The following is a 12835-nucleotide window of genomic DNA, read 5'->3' as shown; positions in this document are numbered from 1 at the left end:
CTCTTTGGCCCCAGCCCAGCCAGCCCGGCCGCTCCCCTGGGTCTCCTTCCCCCCACTCTCCCCTCCCTCCTGCAGATCACCCCTCCGTGCTCTGAGACTCAGTTTATTCCTAGGAGGGGCCGGATGCCTTCCTTGCGGGGAGGTAGCGAGGGGTCTGTTAAAGTGACACAGAGTGCACTCGACGCACGCCAGCCTGGAGCCCGAGTGGCCATCCTCCCAGCTGCCTGCGGGTAGGGGCCGGCGCTCCTCCCCCGCCCCACGGCCCGGCCGCCCCGCCCCGAGGGCGGCTCCCGCCCGCGCCCTGCCCACCGCGGCCGAACGAGCGCAAAGCCCCCGCCCCGCCGCCCGGAACCAGCTGAGCGCAGCTGGACCCCGCAGCAGCCGTCCGCAGCGCCTCAGCAGCAGGTAGGGGAGGGGGGCGGCCACGGCCCCGGACATCTTGGGGATCCCGGGCATCTGGGTCCTTCTTCTCCCTCCCCTCCCGGTCCGAGCTAGCCCGCGTCTGGAGCTCGTCCCGGCAGCCGGGCATCGCTGGAGAGGGGCTTCCTCCCTCACCTTGCTGGTCTTTGAGGGGACCAAGAAGGGTTGGACTGGGGGGCTAGGGCCGGGGAGGAAGGGGGCCGGGCCTCCACCTACAGGCCCCGCTAGGCTCGGCTGCAAGCACCTGAGCTAACCTTGACCCCGCCCCCGCGGGTTGGGGAACTGGGTTCGGAGTCACCACGGCACTCGGTGTATCCCACCCGGGCTTGCAGGTAGCCGCGCGTCCGCGGTTTGGGCGGTGGCTCCGCCGGGGAGTCTGCTCAGCGGATCCTTGACTCCAAGGTAATAATGCCTTTGCCTGCTCTCCGCGGGCGATGAGGAGCCCTCCACCTCCTTCCTCTTTTTGGGCCCAGGACTGTTAGAAACTTCTTCCTTGTACTCGTCTGACATCTGCTTGCATTTGTTACCTGAAGGTGCCTTCTCCTCCTCGGCCCTGCAGTGTACGTTCCTTTCTCTGACTCACACGGAAACTTCTCTCAGAGTTGACGACAGTGATTGGAGTCTCCCATTCTCCTTGGGCCCCTATCGCTTCTGGGGGCTAATCACCCCCCGGATCTGGTCACAGCAGTGTCCCCCCTGCTCCAGTGCAGGCCGGCTACTCTGGGCGGTGGCCAAGGGTAAGCCCACGTTTTTGGAAGGCAGGGGCGCCTTTGGGTGGGCAGGGGACATTGGCTTCTTTTGCAGCCCTTTATCTGTCCAGACACACACCCTTTATCCCACCCTTACACCTTCCACAGAGCAGAGAGGGTATCTTTAAAACACCCAGAACTCTGAAGAGCCAAAGGCATTCAGGGCTCTCCCGGGGGGGGGGGGACTGGGCTTTGTGGAAGGCGGGGCCTCTGGGGAGGAGGCTCTGCTTTAGTTCAGCTCCTAGACACTTTTCAGACTAAATCCTGCATGGCCTGTTCTCCCAGGACGACATTTCTGACCAGCGCACTGGGACCGCTGGCTGCACCGCACCTTACAGTGACCATGGCCTGCTGGAGTCGCACCGCAACCCCATTCCGCAGCTGAGAGAACCGCAGGGCCCCGAGAGCTTGCGATGGGCTCACAGTCACACTGTGACAAAGGGGCAGGGCTGGGACCCAGTTCCAGTTGGCCTTTGGCAGAGTCCTTCTAGCTGGTGGGGCTTTTTACTCTTTCTTGAGTGTTCCATTCATTGAGACATCCCTGCCCCTCCCCTCCCACACACTTGGGGGTGCTGTTTGGTGTTTCTTGGGGATGGGAAGGGGCTCGGAGCAGAGGAGGAAGGATGGGATGGGAGGTCAGGCAGCATCCAGCTCCTTTGAAATTCCCTTTTCCTTTCTGAGGCCTTGCTATCTATAAATGTAGGGAAATTGTAAACAGCCGGGGAGCTTGTGTTGGCACGGGGGGTTGGGGGGGGAGTTATACAACAGCAAAGAAGGTTTCCTTGTGAATCAGGGAAGGAAACTTTACTCCAGAATTTTCCATAGCCTTTTTTTATTACGGACTAATATAAACCTAGGAAAGCAGGCAGCTGGGGGTGAGTGGGGAGGCTGTAGGGTTTGCCTCTCATGACATTTCCTTCCTTCCCTCCTTCCTTGATTCAACACTTGCCTGGGCCTGTGTTCTGTGCCTTGCCCTGTGAGGGCCCAAAAGCCTCCAGGAGGACAAAGCTCTCTGTCCTCAAGATACTTCCCATCCATAGTGATTGAAACATTCATTCAATCCCAAGAGTTATTTCAACCCATAAAGGGGTGACTAAGTCTGTCAGGGCAACCCAGGCCTCAAAAATAAGTATTAGGTTCCCAGAAGTTAAAGGAGTTGAGGGAAAAGACATTCTAAGAAACAGAAACAGTTTGTACAAAGGTACTGAGGTTTCTTGAGCAGTCCATGGCTAGAATGGCCATGAGGGAACGGTGCAGTTGTGAGAGTTGAGACCGTAAATAAAGATTGTAAACTAAAGGTTTGGACTTTATCCTGAAGGCAATGAGAAGCTGAGAAAGGTTTTGAGCAGACGACGATAAAAACTTTCCCTAATCTGGTGGTTGATGTAGGGCATGCATCAGAAGGGGCAAACTGGAGGCAGGGGGACCAGGAGGAGGGTGTTACGTGGTCCAAGTTAAAGAGAGTGCAGGTCTGAACCAGAGCAGTGGCCACCAGGATGGATCAGAGTTGCAGATTCAGGAAGCCCAGCCAAAGGTCTTAGAACCTGCTTTAAATTTCATTGAAAAGCAAACAACAGGCTGATAGCTACTGGATAAGGCCGCTAAATTATTTCGAGTTTTGCAGGTTTTTTTTTTTTTTAAAGTGGGAAAAAATATTGCTAAAGATTCTAACGTAGAGAAGAGTGTAGTGTAAACTTCATCCCTCCAGATCTCCTTCTTTCCCCAGAGGTAGCTATGGTTAGCAGCCTTGTGTGCACTTTACCAATCTATGATGGGCAAGAGCTGTTGATTGGATGCCTTACACTTCTCAGCCATCCGGTGCCATAGGTCACTTTCTTCCTACTCCTGGGGGGAGTTTGGGTCTTTCTTGAGAAGTTGCCAGGCAGGGACGCCTGGGTGGCTCAGTCAGTTAAGCGTCTGACTCTTCATCTCAGCTCAGGTCTTGATCTCAGCTCAGGTCTTGATCTCAGGGTCATGAGTTCAAGCCCCGTGTTGGACTCCTTAAAAAAAAAAAAAGAAGAATTTGCCGGGTAGGTCATTGAGATGATCTCTGCATGATCTGTAGTCCTTTGCTGAGGCATTGATCTCTGGTTTTCTTCAAGCAAACTTTACAGTCTGTATCTACAGCCTCTGAGTGTATATATTTACTTCTTAGAAACCACAGGACTGAGAGGAATTAGAAGCAATGATTTGGGAGCGAAGCTGCAGCCTTCATTCTTCTGAGTGACCTTTGGCAAGTCCTGGCTCTCTGGGCCTCAGTTTCCTCATCTGTGAAATGGGGGTGATGTTGGCTGGCATGATTATAACAAAGAGCTGCCTTTTAGTGTATCAACCACAGGGACGTTAATTATTTCCTTGATTCCTCACCAGTGTTCCTCTGAGGTAGGCACTACTGTTTCCCCTTTTCCAGATGAGGTACCTGAGTCTAAATAATGTGCCTCCGGTTTTGTCGGCACTACTCTTTCCCCTTTTCCAGATGATGGCACCCGGATTCTGGAATTCTGACTACAGAGCCCTGACTCTTAATCCCTGCACTAAATGTTATCCTGAAGTTTCCTTGTAGTCCTGACATGATGAGGACTGCTGGGGTTTTCACGGTGGCTGTGTGCACAGCTTGGGGAGCTCAGCTCTGCTGCAGAGAGGTCTGAAGGGCCTCCCAGGACCACCGTTGGGAAACTCATCCTATACTATCAACAGGACTCCAAAGTGTAGGTCAGTCTCCCCTCTGTTTCAGGGAATCAAGGCTGAGAGAACACAAGATCCCTTGTCCTAGGTCACTCTGTGAGTTGGGGTCCCAGCCAGGACCATCTCCCTGCCCTTTGGCAGAAGCAGGGAAAAGCAGGTCCTGGGAGGTATGCATTTTTCTGGGGAGGGAAAGGGAGAGAGCAGTGTTTAGGCAGCCAGGGTATGTTAAATAAAACTGTCTCCTCCCTTTCAACTGAGTGAGCGTGTGTCATATTTCAGCCTGATGTGGTTTGTGAGTTTGTAGCCCACAGGCAGGCTGGGTTCCTGCTGCTCGCCGGCTTCGCCCTCCCTGCCCCGCTCCCCGCTGCACTCCCCCACCATATGCTTGCTCTCCCCCTGCCCTGGCCTGGGACCACATCAGTAATTTGAGGGCAGAGCAGAGAAAAGCAGTAGGCACAGTGGGCACGGCTGGGCAGCAGAAGGCCTGGACTTGGGTCCTGGTTTTGCCACTGACAAAGTACTGGGTGACTTGTGCTGATGTGTGTCTTTCTCTGGGCCTCAGGGCGCACCCTGCACTAGAGGGGTGGGCAGGATAATATTAGGCTTTCCTGGCTCTGATGGTCTCAGAGTCAGAGGGTTTTGTGCTCAGTGCATGAACGTGGACCTCAAAGTGAGCCCACAGCAGTCATTATGTTTAACCTGCACCAGCACCAGCTGGAGATGCAGCTGCTGTTCATGACTTTGGTCTTTGTGGATTTTTTTAATTGTTTACCCCATAGTGCAGATAAGGAAGTTGAGGCCCAAGATTCATTTATGTATCTTATTCCCTGTTCTGCAAGCAATAAGAATCATGGCCGCCATGGGGAGCATGCTTGCTGTGTGTGTTCTCCATCTTGTCTGGTCTTTTCACAGCCCTGTGAGGGAGGAGATATTGCCTCCATTTCACAGACAGGGAAACTGAGGCTCAGCCTAGAGAGGTGAAATGATTTACCTTCTTTTCTTTGAGCCTCACAATAGCCCTGAGGTTGTCATGATGGGCCCTAATTTGTCGATGAGGAAGGTCAAGTTTGGAGATGTGAGCTCCCAATAACCTCACGGCCATTTAGGTTCCTGCCTGGCTCCCCATCCTGGTCCCTAATGGGGCCTTGCTTGTTCTGCCTCAGAGGGAGCCTCTTGTACCTCTTGCATTCAATGCTTAGACTAAGGGATAACAGGATCCCTGAAACCTGCTCTTCCCCAGGGGGCTCCAGAAATGGTTTCAGCCATAGCATCTCAGGGAACTCAGTGAAGGAGCCACACCAGTGGGAGTAGTTTCATTTATCTTGCTAAACTGATTAAACAAATAGTGTTATTACGTTCCAACCTCAACAAGGATATCATGTGGGTCTGGCTTATTTTCCAAGCAAAGGATAGATGGTATATATGAGCCTTCAGGGTGGGGCCTGGCCCTTAACCTCCTTTGTGTAAGCGATGTGGCGAGGCTGGGCCCTCAGTGGACACAGTAAATACTAGTTAATTTTTGGGGAGTGGCAAAGTGGTATGGGTGGTATCCTCATGGGAAATGGGGTGCTTTTTAAAATTTTTTTATTATGTTAATCACCATACATTACATCATTAGTTTTTGATATAGTGTTCCATGATTCATTGTTTGCACATAACACCCAGTGCTCCACGCAGAACATGCCCTCTTTAATACCCATCACCAGGCTAACCCATCCGCCCACCCCTCTCCCCTCTAGAACCCTCAGTTTGTTTTTCAGAGTCCATCGTCTCTCATGGTTCGTCTCCCCCTCCGACTTACTCCCCTTCATTCTTCCCCTCCTGCTATCTTTTTTTTTCCTTAACATATATTGCATTATTTGTTTCAGAGGCACAGATCTGTAATTCAACAGTCTTGCACAATTCACAGCGCTCACCATAGCACATACCCTCCCCAATGTCTATCACCCAGCCAAAGAAATGGGGTGCTTTTTCCTCCTTTCCTCCAAGGACTTTCCCCCCTGCCTTCCTTTTCTAATTATAATGAATGCTTATGATAAGGAAATTTAGCAAATAAAAAAATAAGAACTGTCCATAATTCTGCCAACGGGAGATAATCGCTGCTAACATTTGGAGGCATTTCCTTCCTGATATTTGCAGCACATTTTTTTTACCCCTATATAATTATGGTCATACCACATTTATAATTTTTCTATGCTGACTTTTTTTTTCAACATGATGACATAAATATTTTCTCATGTTGTTATAGACTGTAAATTTAATTTTTAGAAGAATTTGAGAAGTATTCTCTACCTAAGTAGATAAATGCATGTCTATTTCTATTTAAAATCTTTCATTCTGATAGTCTGGGGGATTAAAGAAATGAAATAATGCATTTTATTTGTAAAAAAAAACCCCAAGTTTTATTTTTTTTTATTATGAAAATGATATATGCCAACCTGCTTTTTCATCCCTCTCTTGTTGTATCTAAGTGGGACTATACCATGGTTCACTTTCCTCTATTATCAGGCATTTTGGCTGCTTATAAACAATGCTGCAATGAACATCCTAGTGTATAAGTTAGTCTTCTTTCATTATTTCCTAAAAGAGAGCCCAAGAAATGGAGTTACTGGGTCAAAATGGTGCATTTTACAACCTTTGCTGCATTTTACCAAATTGCTGCCCAGAAGGCCCCAGCAGCTCTTATTCCCAGCAGCCATTTGTGAGGGTGGCAGCCTTCTTGGTGGAACGTCAAAAGCTGGTTATCAAAGTTCTAGCTGTCTTACTAGAAGGCTCAGGGACCATTTCCCCCAAAACATCGTACTTCATTCTTTTATTTAGCAACTACATTTGCACAGTTCAGCATCGGTAAGGATAACAATTATGGTCCCAAGCTGAGGAAGCAGAGAGAGAAGCCTGTTCTCATTTCCAGTTTCTGCTTGGGACTTGCAGTAAGACCTTGAGCTTAAGCCAGGTCACTGCTCTGCCTCCACGCTTAGGATGATGGGCTTGCCTTTGTGTTATCAGCCCTGAGAATTTGGTGGGACTGTGGTGACCACCAGCAGAAGGCTCCTCTCCTGACTGCCTTTTTGCCTCGAAATCGTTCTTTCAGATTCCAGCTTTTACAGTTAGACCTTGGGACTTGCCTGGCCCCGCCTCTTACTTCACGACCAGGGATACTTAGGCCCAGAGACAGCAATTAATTATCGTAAAGCACACAGCGAGCCCCTTGGTTGCTACTCCACCACTTGTGAGATTTTGTAAGTTATCATCTAAACCAAAACGAATTCAATTATTAAACCCAAGGCCTGGGAAGATGAAGCAATGGTTAGGCCCCTCGTTTTCCTCGGCAGCATAGTCTTGGGAAAGTCATGCCTGATTTCCCCCCAACTGTGAAATGGGGAGTGGCACCTTCTCTGGTTCTCCTCCCTCTACTTTTCTGCCAGTCAAAGGTTTGATTTCAAGATCCAATGGCAGGTCTTGGTCTGTTGATTGTGCATCAAAATGGGGTGCCTAGTGCAGATGATAGGTCAGAGACTTAATAAATAGAATGACATAAAGAAAGATGTCTTTAAACTCTTTCCTCAGGGAAAGGGTTGTGGTAACAATATTGCAGTTGGACATGAAAGATGTTTTGGCAGATCTCAAACTTATTGTGAACATGAATCCCTCGGGCATTTTGTGAAAATTCAGATTCTGGTTCACTAGCTCTGGGGTGGGGCCTGAGGCTCTGCGTTTCTAATGAGATCCCAGGTAATGCAGAAGTTGCTGGTCCAGGGACCACACTTTGTAGAGTAAGATTCTAAATCCCTTGTTCAGGGCCCAGACCAGAGCCTAGATCTTATAGTGTCTTATGGTAGAGGTTCTTTCTACCCATCAAATTTGCCTCTCGCTTTTGTTCTCTATGTGTTTAGTCCACAGCTGAGTTTCTAGAATCTGAACAGCCCTTGAAATATTTTGTTGCTAATTGCAGAGCCAGGTAGAGCCCTTTTTTAGGAGAGAGCGACTCAGCAGGAAACCATCTGAAGCAGGAGAAACACAGCTGAAGGACCTAGCATTCGTCCTAACTATTTCCACCAGAAGTTGTATACTTAAGATTATAGACATTCTTCTCTTGAGTCTGTAGGCTGCAAACTACAGCTCTGGGGAAGCCTCAGCCTGTGATTGTATGCCTTTGAGCTAAGAATGGTTTTTACATTGTTTTAAAAGGCTGTAAAAACAAACAAACAAACAAAACCCAAAAAACCCAAACCTAAAACCAAACAAGAAAGAATATGCAACAGACAAGGTATGGGGCCTGCAAAGCCTAACATATTTACTAACTGGCCCTTTACAGGAAAAGTTTGCTAACCCCTGATCTAGAGTAACCAAAGCTTTGTGTTTTTCTCTGTGCAAGAGAGCGAGCCTTAATGCCTGAAACTTAGCGAGACCAAGAAGTCCGCGAGGCAGCCTGCCTTGGTGGGAACTGTGTAGACATCTTAGTTGTGTGACTGAGCACATTACTTCACCTCTCTGAGCTTGTACCCTTCCTTCACAAAACAGGAACCATGATATCTGCTTGGCAGAGTATCATGACGATGAGACATGATGTATGTCAAGAGTTTAATACTTGGTAGGTGCTCAGAAAAGCAGGGTTGTCATTGTGGTGGCTATTTGAACCCTTCAGGGATTGCGAGGCAGAGATCATGTTTCTCCCACGAAATCTGAAAGTCCTCCCATTATGCTGGGAGCAGTCTTTTAGAAAAAATACCTCTGGCTTCGGGCCTCCCCCCACCCCACCCCCAGGGCAGGAAGCTCCTCTTCAGCCAGCTAGACATATGGGGTTCCTGGTGACTTGCACAATGTCACTAACAGTGAGCTCTCCACCCAAAGGCCAGCCCCTCCACTGGTGGGCAGCACTAACAGACTGTGCCTTCTCCCCCTCTCTAAGATATAATTCAGTAAACAGGCGCCCCCGCAGGCCCCAGACTGGGATGGTGAGTCCTGGAAGGAAACATCTCTCTTTATGACTCCCTCTGGAGCATGTGGGTGGTGGACTAGAGTGAGTGGTTTGTGGATCTTGTTTTTAAGTTGTTGCAGCCTTAAGGTCCAGAATGGGAAACAGACCAACTTGGTGTTAGCTGGAGTTAATGCTAAACACAGCTGAATTTGCGTCTCTGGGGCTCCTCCCGTCCAGAGCCTGGGGAAGAGTATAATGCTCATTTTGCCCATAGGTGGCAGCACCTGTGCTCTTAGCTGTCTGTAAATGCACATGTGCATGAGTGTATGTTTACTCATATACATATATGCATGTGTATGTGCATGTGTGCATGCGTGTGATTTCCTAGCTTCTTCCTTTGGTGAATCTTGAGCTGTGGTGACCCCAGTGCTAGGCTAGGCGCTGGGATCCATGGGAACAGATCTTAGTCTAACTGGGGAGGCTAACCAGGAAACGGACCCTAATCCAGTGTGACAGGGAAGACTAGAGGCCGTGGGGGAGCCCAGAGGAGCTCACCCTCACGGAGGAGGAGAGGTTAGAGCAAACTCCCTGGAGGAAACTGGGCTTGATCATGAGTGGAAGGAGAAATGAAGAATAGGGATGGAAGACAGTTCTGGAACACAGGAGACTCTGTGAAGATTACATGCGGACTCAGAGGGCAGAGAGTGCAGCTTCGCCTGGCTGGAGCTTGGAGGGGTGTGGGTGGAAGACAGGAACTGAAGAGGCTGAAGCTCATGGGACCAGCAGCAGCAGATCATGAAGGACACTGAAAAGTTCACTGAGGGTCTTGGACTTTATCTCTGGGGCTCTAGGGGAACCATGGTGGAGTCTGAGCAGAGGAGTGACACGGTCTGGGCTTGCACCATAGGGGAGAGAGGAGGTGGGGGGACCACTGCAGTCACCCAGATGACAGGTGGTGGTACCTGAACCTGGCTGTTGGTAGTGGGGGTGGAGACAAGAAGATGCATTTGAGCAGAACGGCAGGGCAGGGCAGGGCAGGGCAGGGCAGGGGGAGGTGGTGTTGGAGGCCTGAGTGACAGAGCAGGGGAGGTTGAGGAGGGTGGTGCCCTGGTGTCTAGTCTGGCCCAGGCTGTGGATGGTGGCTGGTGGTGCTGTTGCTGAGATGGGGAACATCAGGGGAGGAACAGATTACATTTGGGAAGAAATGTAGCACCACCAGTGAGGATGAGAGGGTGATTTGGAGGGGTGTAGAGGAAAAGCGGGCTGGATTTCAAAGGCTTGTCCTCACACAGAGTTAACAGAAAGTGAGAGGTCTTTAGTCACTTGCAGGAACACAATACAACCCAACTCTGCTTTGATCTATCCTTGGAACCAAGAAGTTCCAGGTGGAACTCTCTGAGGAAGGCCCACAGAGCTGGGATGGACACCAGTGCCAGATAAGCAGTCAGCCTCTTTTTCAGATCCCCTGCTTTGCTATGTACGCCACTCACAATGCAGAAATACACCGGGAATGCCTAGGCCATTGACTGTCAGCTGAGAACAGGGCTCACTGGTGTCTTAATCCCGGCAGCCTGCAGGGCCCCACGGCATTTGGGATCTTGGACTCTCTCCTCGGCTTGGAGAAGCTGGTTTGGGCAGAGAAATTTTCCAATGTAGGCAGGAGCCAGCTTGCTTAGCTGCCCCCCTGAATGTGGATAACTGGGGCTCTGGGGAATGAGGGAGGGTGCAGATCTAGTTTGTCCCTGAAAGGCAGGGGGCCAAAGGGCTGGGATGCACAAGTCACTGTGGGGCCAGTGTTGGCTGCTCCTTCTTTCACTCCTTTAGCATATAAATCCACTGGTCCTGCTGTTTGCCAGCTCATGGGCCAGGACCAGAATTTCAGAGGCAAAGCAAACTGGCAGGGCTCCCAGCCTGATGGGAGAGAAAGACCTGTTGCCAGATAACGATCACAGGGTCTTACAATGGTAGAGCAAGGCTTAGGTGTAGAAGTGGGGATACAGCATGTAAACAGCTTGGGTCCCCAGACTGCACAAGCACAGAATGAGAAAAATATAATTTTTAGAAAAAGGTTTAGAGATTTAATTAACAATCAGAGTAAACATATGCTGTTCAAAACCCTTGACATATCTTATCTCATTTAATCCTTATAATAGCCTATGGAATAAGTTCTGACATAATCCTTCTTTTACAGAGAAGGAATCTGAGACTCAGGGTGAAGTAACCTGATCAAGTTATGCAGTTAGTTAAATGAGGCGTCATTTTGTCTAACTCCAGAATCCTGAACCATAGCTCTGAAGTTGACCATAAGCTGAATTCAGACATGCCCTGGGGTTGCCTTACATGCAAATGGGATTTTAGGTTGGATTAATAGAGGCATGATATCTAGAATGATGGAGGTGAGAGTTCTGCTTGCCCTGCCCTGGATAGAGCTCGCCTGAATGTCAAATTTGGGGTCTTGTGCTGTCAATAGGGACAAGGTTCATTTGGAGCTGATCAGGGAAGGGGGTGAGGGAGGGAACCAGACACCTGGTCTGGTCTCAGGAAAAGCTGGAGGAAAGAGGGCGTACAACTTGTAGAAGCCTTGAGGGGCCCAAGATCACTGTCTTTTTCTCTAAGGAGCCATTGGGAAATAGGGTGACAGACCTATTCTGGGTGATCTGAGCAGATAGAGTGAGAACCAGCATAGGGGGAGAGATTTTAGCCCATCCTCAGGACAGTTCTTTCAACCAGCTAAACTCTTCAACAGAAGGTCTTACAGCCCTGGCAGGAAGTGAGTGCCCCATTGCTTGAAGTGTGCAAGTAGAGGCTGTGTGACTGTGGTGGTGGGTGCTGGGGACGAGTGGAAGTATCAGACGGGGATTTGACCAGATGATCTCGAGTGCCTGATGTTGAGATTCTTGGCCCTTTATTTACAGGTGGTGCTGATAACTCCCTTGTACCGTGCCTCTGACGTGGTCCCAGCACCTCTGCACGGAGCGGTCCACTTCCCCCTCACAGCCCTGCAAGGTAGGTGGAGCAGAGCAGACACCCCTACATCCTCCTAAACCCAGTTCTGGCTGCCCAGGGGAGTCTGGAAGGGACAGTGGAAACAGCTGCTGGTCACTGCCGTGGATTCAAAGGGAGTCCCTGAGGTTTCTCTAGTAAAGCCCAGAGTGCGTTTCTGCCCATTGCCTCATTTGTTCCTTGCTCTCCCTTGTGAGGGAGGCCGGGCAAGGGTGATCCTGTGGGGAAGACACAAGGGCTGGGCTGGGTGCCAGGGCGCCCTGGGCCCCTATCCTCGCTGTGCCATGTTCTCACTGTGTGGCTGTAGGAAAGTTGCTTTCCCTCTCAAGGCCTCTGTTAGCTCTTCTGTAAGAGGGTGAATTCCCTGGAGGTCCAGGAATTCTCCCCCGAGGCTTTGGAGAGGTGAGAAAAAGCTGGGCCCTGGCTGCCAAGTCTCCAGGCTCGTTGACCATAGGAGGAGTACCCAAGCTGTGTGAGTCACAGGGCAGGTGGATGAGTCATACCCACCTGGGACAAGAGGCAGGATAGGGCCAACATGACTATCCGATTCACAGGTGACCTGCTGTAGGAGGCTGACGCGCAGTGGGTGGGCATGCAGCGCTCTGGGCTGGAAGCAAGGGACCCACTTCATGACCCAGTTTAGGCCTCAGTTTCCCCGCCTGTAAAATGGGTGTATTGGTCTCCCACTCACCCACCTAACAAGGTTGTGAGGACTGTACAAGCCTGTAGATGCTCAAGAGCTTTGTGAGCTGCAAAGTGGGCAGGATCCCTACCAGGGGAAAAACCCAGCCTCCAGTGCCGGAACAGAAGTGAATTTCTAATAGCAACTGTGCGGAGAGCCTGGAAAGCACCCTCCAGCTCATGACATCACCCTTGGGGGCCAAAAGGAGAAGGGGGCCGAATGACTCCAGGGTTTACTCATTTGCTGTGGCCCGGCTGGCTTTCGGGTGGTGACACTCCTCGGAGCTGTTCCTCTTTCCTAGAGCTTAGATGGCAGGGGCCTTCTGATGGTCTCCGGAATGCTTTGTCAACAAACCCAGGGATTCCTAGAAGGCTGGCT

General features: G+C 50.4%; 1 protein-coding gene across 3 annotated transcripts in view; it reads left to right on the top strand.

Moving 5' to 3' along the window:
- The first annotated feature begins 304 nt into the window (after nt 1-304).
- Nucleotides 305-12835, top strand: part of GSN (gelsolin) — a 54472-nt gene continuing 41941 nt past the window's right edge. The window contains exons 1-3 of one of the 3 annotated variants that reach the window (XM_025887976.2): nt 323-405; nt 954-1157; nt 11688-11778. The gene's annotated coding sequence lies outside the window, so the exon portion shown is untranslated. Of the gene's footprint in view, nt 406-953; nt 1158-1562; nt 1664-11687; nt 11779-12835 lie in introns of those variants that run through there. The other 2 variants (XM_025887974.1, XM_073905815.1) reach the window with 2 other exon arrangements.

The sequence above is a fragment of the Callorhinus ursinus genome, unplaced genomic scaffold, assembly GCF_003265705.2.
Source record: "Callorhinus ursinus isolate GAN/ISIS: 27379988/994484 unplaced genomic scaffold, GSC_fseal_2.0 scaffold24, whole genome shotgun sequence".
Taxonomy (NCBI): domain Eukaryota; kingdom Metazoa; phylum Chordata; class Mammalia; order Carnivora; family Otariidae; genus Callorhinus; species Callorhinus ursinus.
This window is presented reverse-complemented; position numbering and strand designations above follow the sequence as displayed.